We start from the raw sequence: 12,587 nt of genomic DNA on the forward strand, positions 1-12,587 counted from the left end.
ACAGCAGTGTGTGCCTCTGTCTCTAGCTTCCCAGTAACTCAGTTCTGGAAGGGGGTAGTAGGAAGCTCTGCATTTGACTCATATGTGAGATGACAGGATGCAGGGGTTTTGATCTGGCCATATCTCTAGAGGAAAGCAGGGTGGGGGGTGAGTATGGGGAAGGGGAACGAGCAGTCATCCCATTGCTATTTGTTTTTGTCATGATCCATCTTTTTGAGCACAGAAGCTCAATTAACATATCCTAGTAAAGCATAGAAAGCTCCTGATCTTCATCAGGGTAGAAATCACTGACATTGATGGGATTAGGGAATCTTTTTTTTTTAAGGGAATCTTTTAAAATAACGAAGAATAGGGCAGCTAGGTGGTGCAGTGGATCGAGCACCGGCCCTGGAGTCAGAAGTACCTGAGTTCAAATCTGACCTCAGACACTTAACACTTACTAGCTGTGTGATCCTGGGCAAGTCACTTAACCCCAATTGCCTCACTTAAAAAAAATAATGAAGAAATCAAGCTTATATTTAGCAGCCCCCAAACATTCCAGGATGATACTTTCTTTTTTTTTTTTTTAATGTATAAGGTATTTTATTTTTTCCGTTACATGTAAAGATAGTTCTCAACTTTTGTTTATACAAGCTTTACAATTTCAGATTTTTCTCCCTCCCTCCCCTCCCTCCCCCCTCCCCTCAGGATGATACTTTGAACAAAATTCATGTTCACTTTTCTCCTCATTCCTTTCTTTCATAAGACCACAAAAACTACCACACTGCATTGGCCCCATCTCCCTGTTTTGTCTCTTACAGTGACACTGAAGGGCGTACTATGGGAGAATGTTTCTTCATTTCCAAAGTGAGGGATGTGCCCCAAACATTTGAGTTTCTATAATGTGAATGTCCCCAAGTCTTTGGTCAGGGTATTCCTTAAGGCTAGAAAGACCTCTTTTTCCCTCTTCTGTTAGATTACCCACCCTTCAGAATCCTATTCAATTTAATGCTGCTTCCTCCTTAGGGCTTCTTTCATACCAAGAATAACAACCTTCCTCCTCTGACTTCATGAAGCAGTTTGCTTTATCCCTCTCTGATGCCCTAAATTGCATTATACTAATATTGCATATCATTTTGTAGTATATGTATAGAGCATAGTAAATATATCATATAGATGTACACATATATATTGGGAGGAGAGAGCAAAAGGGGGGAGGGAGGGAGAAAGAGAGGAGAGAGAAGGGGCAGAGGAAGGGAGAGAGAGAGAGAAAGAGAGAGAATATAATGAGAAACACTAATGGTGAAAACTAGCCTTGGAGTCAAGAAGACCTGGGTTCAAGTCCAGCCTCTGACCCATACTGGCTCTGAGACCCTTTATAAGGTATTTCCCCTCTTAATCTCTCAGTGCCCCAGGCAGCTCTAATGCTGCAAATTCCTAGTTCTTTTATATTGATGAAATCATAGCTTCAGCTTAAAAACAAATATTCAGTTAAATGTCTTCATGTCCTATTCCCTTGCTAGACTGTAAGTTCTATATGGGAAGGCTCTACCTCCTACTTAAACTTTGTATTCCCCCTCCCCTCTCCCCACACTCTGTACCTCATCATAGGTCTAGTACAGTGTTCTGTACATAGTAGGCTATTAGCAAATAACCACTGAATGAATATGAAACTCATTATAGCTTAGTCAAAAGTGTGTGGTGATCAGAAGGCAGCAAAGTGGCCCAGTGCAGCTAGGTGGTACAGTAGATAGAGTGTCTAGTATGCAGTCAGGAAGACTCATCTTCCTGAGTTCAAATCTGGCTTCAGACACTTACTGACTGTGTAACCCTGGGCAAGTTACTTAACTCTGTTTGCCTCGATTTCCTCACCAGTAAAATGAGCTGGAGAAGGAAATGGAAAACCACGCCAGTATTTCTGCCAAGAAAACCCTAAATATGGTCATGAAGGGATGGACATGACTGAAAAATAACCGAATGGGATAATCAAGATAATCAAAGGTATATATAAGTGAGAGTGTGTGGCATATCATGCTTCATGTCTCTCTATTTCAACCTCTTAAAGAGGAAACATTCAGAGTCTTGTGAGTATGATATTGTAAACAGGGCTTGAGCTAGCTTGAGAGTTTTTCATTCCTCAGGCCAGGCACCTATACTCCTAGACCATATGTCTCTAGCTTACACTCATTTGTGATGAATCTTCCCCTGTAGAAATGAATAATTACCATGCTTACTACTAATAATTATCATGTATATGGGGCTTTTCATCTTTAAAGCACTGGACCAACAGTGACAGATTACTCAGAGCCAAATGGGATAACTGGAGTAGGAGAATCTATCCCAAGGCCTGGGGAAAGTTCTCTGTCTCTCCTTGTTTAATAATGGTTTGAACATCTGGAACCCTGGAGCTGCCTATAATGAGATTCTCTGGTCTAAGTTTTAAACTTTTTTGGCCTGAGAAAGCCTAGCTGAAGTTTTAAGTGGGTAGGAATTGCAACGGGACAAATTTAAGATTTATGTTCTTTCTAAAAGTGGAATAGGCTGCCTTGAGAGGTAGGGAGCCTTCTGCACTTGAGGTTTTCAATCAAAGGTTACTTGTCTGGTATATTGTAGGGGGATTCTTGTTCAGCTATGGGTTAGATGCCCCTTGAGATCTCTTCTAACTGGGAGATTCTGTATTTCTTTTGTGAAGTGTTTCATCTGTAAGGCATAGAAAGTCTTTCTGGGAATCCATAGGAGAAAGCTTTGACAAGAACCTAATGAACAAAATCTTGGAGATGCTTTTGAAATTGAGGTGGAAAGTCTATACCGGTGGTTCACAAAGTGTGATCCAGAGGCCCTGAGGGTTCCTGAGACCCTTTTAGAGGTTCCATGAGGGCAAAATTATTTTCATAATAGTACCAAATTGTTTCTATCTCATATAGAAAATGTTAACAGGAATAATCCTCATGAACAAAAACCCTTTGGGGTCTTCAATAATTTTTAATAGTATAAAGGGGTCCTGAGACCCCCAAATTTGAGAAGTTCTTATCTAGATGGGTTGCAGCTTTTTATTCTCAAAGATGTTTAGGAAAGTGTATCTGTGTTTCTTCTCTGTGCTGGAGTGGGTCATGGCATGATCAGTTTGATATCTTTATTGATTGATTAGTTGGTGGGAAGTTTGTCAGCAACAAAATAGGGTTAAATTGTCTGCATAACTTCAGCTCTTTACAGGTCAAGGGTGGCAGGGATGGAGGAGAGAATTGGGGTGAGGAGGGGGAGATATGGTTGGATAATTCAATCTTATTTTAAGTGCTATATAAAATGCTACACTTGGACATTGTTCAGCTTTGTCCTGCTATCAGCCTAACATGACTTGTCCTCAGAGACTAAAGGTATACACCAATGGGGGAAAAGAGGAAGTTGGATCTAATTCTTTTAGTACTAAGCTCACAAGACTGACTTTTGTCTTATTAGTGGGTTTTCATGACTCTGGAGGAGAAAGTGAGGCTGATGACTTTGCACAACACTGTCCCACTTAAATCCAATTCACTAACAAGTTATCACCCTTGTGATGTCATTGATCCTCTTTGAGAATGAAGGACAAGCAACAGCAATGATTAAGAGTCAGGATCTAGGGGCAGCTAGGTGGCATAGTGGATAGAGCACGGGCCCTGGAGTCAGGAGTACCTGAGTTCAAATCCGGCCTCAGACACTTAACACTTACTAGCTATGTGACCCTGGGCAAGTCACTTAACCCCAATTGCCTCACTTAAAAAAAAAAAAAAGAGTCAGGATCTGGGGACCAAACCAGACCCTCACATGATGCCATCTTTCTTAGGATGTAACTTATTATCAAAGGACTGAAAATCCTCTAGATTATTGCGTTAAAAGTGGAAGTTGAACCTTAACTTTTCTAAATCCAAAGTCAGCTCCCTATCCATTATACTGCACAGCCTCTGAACAAAATGAAATACCGTCTAAATAGCAATATATTTAATAAGTGAATATGTAAAGTCTAATGTTGTTCAGTCATTCAGTCATGCCTAACTCTTCATGACCACATAGATCATAGCATGCTGGGCTCTTCTATCCTTCACTCTCTCCAAAAGTCTGTCCAAGCTCATGTTCATTGATTGATTACACAACATTATCTATTTAATCCCCTTTCATCCCCCCTTTCCCAACATCAGGGTCTTTTCCAGTGAGTCCTGTCTTCTCATTATGTGGCCAAAGCTTTTGTATTTGACCTTTCAGTAGTCTGAATGTAAAGTCTAATTTGTTATTGTTAAGTCATTTTTTTTTTTCAGTTGTGTCTGACTCTTCATGACCCTATTTGGGTTTTCTTGGCAAAGATACTGGAGTGGTTTGCTATTTTCTTCTCTGGTTCATTTTACAGATGAGGAAACTGAGACAAACAGGGTTAAGTGACTTGCCCAGGGTCCCGCAGCTAGGAAGTGTCTGAGGTCAGATTTGAATTCAGGAAGACAAGTCTTTTTGACTCCAGGTCCTGAACTCTATCCACTGTGCAACCTAACTGATCTGTAAAGTCTAACAGTTGGCCTTAAAAAACAAAACAAAACAAAACAAAAAAAAACCTTTGCAAGAACAGACTTCAGGGTGAAGTGTGACTAGAGAATAGGTCATGTAAAAAATATTAGAGGATGTAGTCTAGAAAAAGATCAATATGAGTCAACATTTTGACATCACAGACAAAAAAGCTCACTTGATCTTAGGGCTCCATTGAGAGCTTTGGAGTCCAGGGCCAGAGAGGTGAAAGATGGTCCCACTGTGCTCTTCCCTGGTCAAACCACATCTTGCATGTTGTGTTCACTTCTGGGTTCTACATTTTAGGAAATTATTATGAAATTGTAAGCTCCTTGAGGTCAGAGACTGTCTTTTGCCCTTTTTTGTATCCCCATCTCTTAGTGCAGTGCCTGACATATAGCAGGTGCTCCATAAATTTTTTTTTTTTGTGGGGGAATTGGGGTTAAGTGATTTGCCCAGGATCATACAGCTCCATAAATGTTTATTGATTGACAAGTTGGATCACGTTAAGAAGAAGATAACCATTAGAGAACTGGAGACGAGACTGAAGAAAATTATTTTTATCCTTGGGAAGAGAAGACTTTTTTTTTTTTGTAGCAGTCGGGACTGGGGTCGGGGGTGGTGGTGGTGGTGGTGGTGTCACAGTAGCTTTCTTTAAATATTTGAATAAAAGTCATGTGGCTGATGTATTAGATTAGTTCTGCTGGGACCCAGGGGGCACAACTCGAAGTAATTGGTAGAAGTTGAAAAGAAGCTCTGTTTTAAGGAAAAACATTTCTAACAATCAGAGTTGTTCAATTTAATTCAAATTCATTCACGACAACCCCTACTTATGTGCAAGGCACAGGGATCCAAAGACAAAAACAAAAGTCTCTACCTTCAAGGAGCTTCTGGTGGGATGGGGGTGGGGAGTGGGGCTGGAGGGACATGAACAAGTATAGTACAAGGAAGATAAGAAGCATGACTGGAGGATCAGGAAAGGTTTCTAGGGGAAGCAGCCCCTCAGCTAGCCCTACAAGGGTGGGATCAATTCGAAGAAGTGGCTGTGAGGAGGGAGCCCTTTCCAGGTTTGGATTGGAGCTTGTGCAAAGCAACAGAGGTGGGAGATGCCATGTCAAGTTCAGAAAACAGCCTGTAGACCAGTTTGACTGGAACCTAGACTACTCGAGGGGAGTGGGCTGAAATAAATCTGGGAAGGTAGGTGGGAGCCGGATGATGGTAGGTTTTAAATGTCAAGTTAAGTATTTTATCCTAGAGACAATAGAGAGACATAAATAGAGAAAGAACATGATCAAATCTGTGCCATAGGGATGTGAATTTAGCCACAGTATGGAGGGTGGATGGAATCAGAGAGAATTGGAAGAAATGAGACCCACTAGGAGACTCTTGCAATGGTTCTGGCAAGAGGGGATAAGGGTCTGAAATAAGGGAATGGAGGGGAGGACAGGTGCACAAGCGGTTTAATACAGAGAAAAGTAAGCTCGATGCAAAAGAGAGACCCAGGCATAGAGCTATGAGAAATTTGAGGAGGAAGTGGGATTTATCTGAGTTGGGCCTCGAGGAAGGGAAAGACTTAATAAATGGAAATCAGGGGAGATTCCATTGTAGGTCCCAAGGGATGATATGACAAAGGCATGGAGATGGGGAAGAGGGCAGGCTGAGAATGAGGAACAGAGAGTACAGTTTGGTTGGAATGTAGGACATGTGAAGGTTTATGCCTATATGAAAAGAGGCTGGAAATGTCAGTTAGATCCAGAGTGTGGAAGGCCTTGAATGACAGGAACAGGAGTTTCTACTTTATGTCAAGTAGAGACTGGGGACTTTTGAGTAGGGAATGATGCGATCATAACAATCATCAGATGGTTACTCTCAGACAAAATGTGGCAAGTTGGGAATTGAATTAGATGATCTCTAAGGTTCCCTTCAACTCTAAATCCTATGGAGAGACAGTATGGTATAGTGGATGGGGCACTGGACTCAAAGGCAGGAAGATCAGGCTTCGAATCCCACTTGAGATACCTTCTAGCTATGTGACCTTGGACAAGTCACTTACATCTTTCATCTGTAAGCCGAAAGGTTTAGATTCAATAACCTCTATTGATAGGTCCTGTTTAGCTCTAGATCTATGATCCTATGGCTGGAGAAAGGATAGTTGGGTCAGGAGAACATTATTCAGTGGATGTTACTTCCCTGTTGAGCTCTTTCTAAAATCAGGATGTGTCCATTAGAATCTCTCTGTCGGGGGCAGCTAGGTGGCGCAGTGGATAAAGCACTGGCCCTGGAGTCAGGAGTACCTGAGTTCAAATCCGGCCTCAGACACTTAACACTTACTAGTTGTGTGACCCTAGGCAAGTCACTTAAGCCCAATTGCCTCACTAAAAATTAAACAAAAACCCCCCAAAAAACCAAAAACCAAAAACAACAACAAAAAAAGAATCTCTGTTGGAACTGCTGAAGAAGGGAGTCTTGGTTAAGTAAGGTCAAGGTTGGACTTGATGGCTTCTGAGTTCCCTTTCAGCCCTGAGATTCTGTGATACAGTGTTTACAGGATTCATAGGGTTTAGGTGCTTGGTCTCTTTGCTGTTAGTCAAACAAGAAAGTCCATTTCCTGAATTAAAGCATCATTCCTTCCCTGTCCCCCATGCTTGGAATGCTGTCCCTCCTCATCTCTGCCTCCAGGCTCCCTTGGCTTCCTTCAAATGGGAGCTAAAATTCCACCTTCTACAGTAAGTTTTTCCAATCTCCCTTAATTCTAGTGCCTTCCCTCTGTTGATTGCTTCTAATTGATCCTGTATACAGTTCATCTGTACAGTTCGAATGCTGTCTTCCTTTAGAGCAAGGACTGACTTTTGTCCTTCTTTGAATTCCTAGAACTTAGCACAGTGCCTGGCACATAATAGGTGCTTAATAAATGTTTATTATTATAAATACTTAGCTAGCATTTGTGAAGTACTTTAAGGTTTGCAAAACACTTTGCACATCTTATCTCATTTGATTCTCTCAACAACCCTGTGAGGTGGATGTTATTATTAATTTCTACTTTACAAATGAAAAAAAAAACAGACCAAGGTTGAATCATTTGCTCAGGTTGATACAGCTAATACGTGTTTGAGGCAGAGGATTGGAACTCATGTCTTACTGACTTCAAATCCAGAGCTCTAGCCATTGTACCACCTAGCTAATTAGTGAGAATCCATCAAACTGAGATCCATATTGAGAAATGCAGACATCAGAAGCTAGGAGTGTTGAATGCTCCTAAGACCCTCTCCTTTAGGCACAAATTTGTCTGAAAAAACACCAAGATTTCCAGACAAGGAAGCATGTTGGTTTTTTCTAACCTAGTGAGGCAGCATAATAGAGTAGAAAGGGGAAGTTTTCTGCTTGATGATTTAAAAACTCTTTCTGGGGGCAGCTAGGTGGCTCAGTAGATAATGTACTAGTCCTGGATTCAGGAGAACCTGAGTTCAAATCCAGCCTCAGACACTTGATACTTACTAGCTATGTTGACCCTGGGCAAGTCACTTAACCCTCATTGCCCCACAAAATGCCAAAAAAACCAAAAAAACTCTTCTCCAGGTTTAATAGGGCAATAGTACTTGAATGGTCTATCTAGTCCAGTCCCCTTCATTTTAAGACAAGGAGATTGAGGCCCAAGGAAGTTAAGTGACATGTTCAATATCACACATATAAAAAGCATCAAAGGCAGGATTGGAACCCAGGTCCTCTAACTCAAAAAACAATATTCTAGCATGCAATATGATTTGGGACAGGACATTTTGCCTAATGTTTGCTTATAAATAAGATGGAAATAGTAAGACAAAGTATTTCAATCTTTTGATAAATATTTATTAAATACCTACTACATGCAAAGCACTTTGCTAAGTACTGGGGTTACAAAAAGAGGCAAAAGACTGTCCCTACCCTGAAGGAGCTTACAATTTAATGGGGGTTTACTTAATTTCATTTCCTTTCATTGGGCTGGCTTGAGGAAAGCAATTGTAAAATTTAGAGAAGGAACAAAGGGTTCGCGTAATCACTGAATTCTCTCAGAGGGGGAACCTCTTTCTGCTGCCATCTTGCTCTATTGAAAAGGCTGGAGGTAGTGTGGTGTGGTGGAAAGAACACAGTTAAATCCTGCCTCTGATGCTTACTTGTCATGTGACCTCTGGCAAGTCATTTGTCCTCCTGGGCCCTCAGTTTCCTCATATGTAAAGCAAAGGGGTTAGACTAGATGACCTCTGAGCTCCCTTCCAACTCTAAATCTACGATCCTTAGGTCATCCGTGTTTGAATCCCAGCTCCAATTTCAGCTGTCTGATCATGGAAATGTCACCTCTCTGAGTCTCAGTTTCTTTTTCTGTAAAATGAGGATGATTCTGGAATGAATTACCTCACAGGATCGCTGTAAAGAAAGCATTTGATGAACCTCAAGCCCCGTGGCAATTACTATTTTCGTGATTATGGCACGAGTGAACCAGGTAGGTGGGAATCACAGCCCAAGCGACTCCTTGGGAGGTGGGGATGGGGGATGGGTAGAAAGCAGCCTCTCAAACACTGTGCATGTACCTTCTGATGAAACAGCTGCTTGTCAACAAGTTCAGACTTCTCCCAAGCTGCCTTGGAGACTGAACTCCTCTAGCCTGGCAGCTGACAATAGGAACGGAGCTGCCTAGGGCAGAGAAGACAGCCCAGGCTGAGAGTCCACTTAGTAAGAAGCCTGACTTCAAAGGGGAGGGGAAAGAGTAATGGGGTGTGTAGTGTTCTCTTTGCTTGAGCCACGTGGCTGAGGAGAGAAGAGATTCTCCCCAGCCTCCCCCACATACCAGATATTATCCTTCAGGCTGCTAGGAAGAATGGGCTCTGGGGCAGCAGGCACATTCATACCAAGTCCCATTATCCCCAGAACCAAGTGGAGTGTCCGGCAAACAGTAGGTGCTTAATAAATGCTTGTTGATTGATCGAGTGATAATAACGCATATTTCTACGGCCCTTAATCACTGGATCATAAGATAATACGTTTGGACCTAGAAGGGCTCATAGATGTTAGCTAGCTCAATTCTTTCATTTTACAAATGAGGAAATGGACACCCAGAGAGGAGAAGTTTATGAGACAGAATCAAGATTAGAATAGGGATGCTTTGACTGCAAATCTAGTTTTTCTACACAATAGCCCTGGCAGGTGAATAGTAGGAATACCATTGTCCCCCACTTTATAGATGAAAAAACATATTTGGAGAAATGAAGGGACTGTCTGTGGCCCACAGTCACAAAAGTAATATACATTAGAGTTGTGATCCCAAACCTGGTCTCCTGAGGTTCTAGTGCTCTGTGCCACATTGGCCTTCACCCCCCTCCCCCCACCCTCCCCCAAGGATTGAAGTAGGCTATTCCCCAAGGAAGGAAGGAAGCACATATTTATATATGCCAGGTACTATGCTAAGCATTTTACAAATATTGCTTCATTTAATCTTCTAAACACTGCTAGCTGGTAGATGATTAAAAAAAAAATCCCCATTTTACAGTTGAGAAAATCAAGGCATACAGTTTAAGTATCTCGCCTTGGGGTCACATCGCTAAGTAAGTTTCTGAGGCTGGATTTGAACTCATATCTTCCTGAGTTGAGGCCCAGGGTTCTATCCACCATGCTGCCTAACTGTCTCCAAGGGATATGGTTTCAAGAATTTTGAAGACCCTCAGTTTCCTCCTCTATAAATTGGGAATAAAGGAATGTTGTAGAGAAAGTGTTTTTGTAAATGTTAAAGTACTATAGAAAGGGTATTTCCCATTGTGGTGGACCTGAGGTTCCTTTAAGGGACTTTGATCTACACCTAGAGGGAAGGTTTACAGGACAAATGCCCTCAGGAAGGGAGGGAGGTGAAACACTGGGAGGTGTTTCATCACCCAGAGGTAAATCACAGAATCTCAGGATCTCAGGACTGAGACTAGGAAGGGGGCTTAGAAGAAATCTAGTTTAAGCTCACATGCCACCTCTTAAATGAGACTTTTCTTTATCTTCCAGTTATTTGTATTCTTATCCTTTTGAAATTTCTTTGTATAATATTTTGTACTTTACCTTGTACATAACTTTGTATTTGCTTATATACATACTATATTCACTTGGAACAATGTAAACTCTCCAAGGGTGGTAATTGTATTACTTCATCAGTCATTATTGCCTCTCTCTTCATGGATCCTTTCCCGCTATCTACACCCATTGTTAGGTCTTTCCTATCCCAAAGAATGCTCAGCAAGGCTATTTCTTGGTGCTACCATACTGTTTCTAAAGGTGTCAAAGAATAGTTTAGGTGGCACAGTGGATAGAGCACTGGACCTGAGTTCAAATCTCATCTCACTCACTTACTAGCTGTGTGATCCTGGGCAAGTCGCTTAACTCCAATTGCCTTAAACATCCAGGGCCATCTCCATTTGTCCTGATATATATCTTGCCACTGGACCCATATGACTCTGGAGGAGTCACTTAAATCCAGTTCACTGCAAGTTGTGATATTAACCTGATGTCATGGTCTTCTTCAAGAATGAAGGACAAATAACAAAGAGTAGTCTACATTTGCTGCCTCCATTTCCTCACTAGTTATTCATGTTGCAACTCCCTGTAGTCTCGTCCCTACACCTTTATTGAAACTTCTCTGAAAGATCCCGGATGTTCCCCAGATCCAATGACCTCAGAAATAATATTGGGTTTGAAGCCAGAAGACCCGGATTTTATCCCTGGTTCTGATAATTATTCTTTGGGCAAGTCACTTAACCTCTATGAGCCTCAGTTTACACATTTATAAATTACAGATTTATAGGGTGTTGGATTAGATGACCTACAAGATCCCTTCTAGCTCTGAATCATATCAATTTTTGATATTTTTGCTATAAATGAAACCAGGAGATGTAAAGACATTAGTTGGTTGGTTGCTGTCCTTCTTTCTCCAAGAGGATCAAAATGATCTCACTATGTTGGAGTCAAGGTACAGTGTGTCTGACTGTGGCTGATCAGATCAATATGGGCCCGGAAGGTTCCATCACAGGTCAGGCACAAGTAGTCTGTATGAGCATTTGGAGTGGAGATGGCTCTAAATTTGCACAAAAGAAGTTGCAGCTAAATGGAGGGATGACTTGAAGTGTTTCTTGGGAGAAACAAATAAAAGAGCTGGCATAGTTGGTTTTTATTTTTCATCCAAAGGCAATAAGAAGCACCATTTCATGGGAGACTCACTTATTTGTGTTCCAGTGCTCATGATAAACATAATCAAACAAATCATTATGAAGATAATTGAAACTTATGTACTAACCCAGCTTATAAAGGATGGGAAGGGAGAAAAATGTTCCCAATTACCTTGTTAAGACCCTCCAAAGTAAATCAACATATACTTTTATACTTGGTGATTTCAGTGCAAAGGTGGGCATAGGGAGGATGCAAAAAAAGTTGGAAAATATGGCTTACAATCAAGAAATGATAGAAGCCAAAGATTTGTAGACTACCAGAAGTTTCACGCTTATAAATCACGAATATGCTATTAAAGAAGAAAGGTGGGAGGCAGTGAGCACAGGGAACACTGAATAACATCACAAAAATGGATTTGACTTAGTCTTAACATACAGGAAACGCCAGTTACTGGAATGGAAATTTCTCCCAAATCCTTTGTCTGTGTATAGGAAGGGCATCAAGGCAGTTATTATGGTACAGTGGATAGAGTGCCTGGCCTGAAGTTAGGAAGACTCATCTTCCTGAGTTCAAATCCGGCCCTTGACACCTACTAGCTGTGTGACCCCAGGTATGGTTGTGTGCCTCAGTTTCCTAATCTGTAAAATGAACCAGAGAAAGAAATGGCAAATCACTCTAATATCTCTGCAAGAAAACCCCAAATGGGGTCACGAAGAGTCAGACAAGAATGGAATGGCTGAACAACAACAGTAAAGGTTGTTAGAACAAAGATTAAAATCCACATTCAATTTTAAAAAGAGCAAAAATGAGACAATATGGCGTATAATCTCAACAGCTCCAAACTGACCTATCAAAATTAACCATTGGCAATGCCAATGGCCACAAGCTTGGTCTAGGACTGGAATTTC

This window comes from Dromiciops gliroides, chromosome 2, assembly GCF_019393635.1.
Source record: "Dromiciops gliroides isolate mDroGli1 chromosome 2, mDroGli1.pri, whole genome shotgun sequence".
NCBI classification, from domain to species: Eukaryota; Metazoa; Chordata; class Mammalia; order Microbiotheria; family Microbiotheriidae; genus Dromiciops; species Dromiciops gliroides.